Raw genomic sequence first — 1,798 nt, forward strand, 5'->3', positions numbered from 1 at the left:
TCATTTCTCCAGTACTTCTTTAAACATATCTGATTGGTTTGAGAAGGATTTTACTATTAGTTTACAATATTCCATTTTACGTCTATAATTTAGAGGTAGCTCTCCAGCTTGGCTTAGTAAAACATTGGTGGGTGTGGATATCATTAATCCTAGGATGTTTCTAATAGTTGCGTATTGAACTCGGTCCAGACATGTCATTTTGTGTGGAGCAACGTCCAGCAAAGTGAGACCGCCCCAATTTAAAATAGATCTTATTAGGCCTCTATGTACATAAAGTAAAGTTAAAGGATGACACCCCCATTTGATGCCAGCAATTTTTTTAAGAATGTTAAGTCGTTTCATGCATTTGTGGTATAACGATTTTATATGCGTGTCCCAACTAAGTTTATGGTCAAATATATAGCCTAAGAAAGTGACTCTCGGAACAAGTGAAATAATTGAATTATTTAAGTTTAAATTACCTCTGGTATTGTTTACTAAATTACGTATGGTTTCGAAACGGGTCATATTACTAAATATACATAGATTAGTTTTCTCGGCGGAGATTTGTAGATCTAAGGCTGTAAGGTTGCTATTGAGTGTCACTAGATCATTTTGAAGAATTTTGCAAATGTTGTAGACATGTTTGCCTTCAGTGAAAATAATGATGTCATCCGCATAAGCTAGAATATGAGAATTTTTATTTAGATTTCTATGTATATATGAAATATAAATGTTGAATAAAATGGGACTAAGGACTGATCGTTGTGGTATTCCAATTGATGTTTTACGAGTTCCAAGACATTTACCTCGATAGTAACCTGTAATTGATCTATCACATAAAAGAAAGTTGATAAATTTAAGAATGTTGTAAGGGAGGTTTAAGTTAGTGAGGATATTCTTGAGTTTGGAGGGGTTGACGTGATCAAAGGCACTTTTTATATCAATAAATATAGCACCTACTTTGTTGTTAGTATTGAATGCTTTTTGAATGTAAGTTTTTAAAAATATAACGCTGTTAGCGCAAGCTTTGCCTTTACGGAAGCCATTTTGATATTGAGGCAAGCATGAAAAGTTCTCAGCCCACCACTCCAATCTGTTTTTAATTATTCTTTCAAAAATTTTTAGAAATATAGAGGATAGAGAAATGGGTCTTACATCTTTGTTATTTGCTTTAGGGATAAAAATCATAATAAATTCTTTCCATGAGTTAGGAAAATTGCTCGAAGTCAAACAGGAATTGTATATACATCTTAGGTGTTTTAAGAATTTAGGTGGCAAATTTTTAATTATTGTACTGGAAAACATATCCTTACCAGGGGCTTTTTTCTTGTAACATGAAGCTTTGATTGCTACCTGAAACTCGGGATCTGAGATAGGCGAAGCTAAGAAGTTGTGATTGGTATACTCTTGCATTGTGGGATGAGGTATTGCTCTTTGAGTCAGATTGGAGTGGTGACCGGTTTTATTGGTTTCTATCGAGACTGGTGGGGGAGGACCAAAGGTAACAGTTTTTTTGAAAGTATTAATTGCCACATTATACTTTTCTTCAGAAAATTCGTCATTTTTTAAATTCACCGGTCTTCTTAACCTAAATGATTTAATAGTGTTCCACGTATGTGATATATCACTATTTGCATTAAGCGAATTACAGAATTCTCTGAATTTGAGATTTCTGATTTTACGTAATTTATTTTTAATTTGCTTGCATTTGTCCAGATAACTGTTGATATTTTCTATAGAAGGATTAGCTTTAAATTTTTGGTAAAGATCCCTTTTTTCATTAATCAATAACGAACACTCCTCGTTCCACCAATAC

This window comes from Odontomachus brunneus, unplaced genomic scaffold, assembly GCF_010583005.1.
Source record: "Odontomachus brunneus isolate Ranch 3 - 2012 unplaced genomic scaffold, Obru_v1 Obru_scaffold_001, whole genome shotgun sequence".
NCBI classification, from domain to species: domain Eukaryota; kingdom Metazoa; phylum Arthropoda; class Insecta; order Hymenoptera; family Formicidae; genus Odontomachus; species Odontomachus brunneus.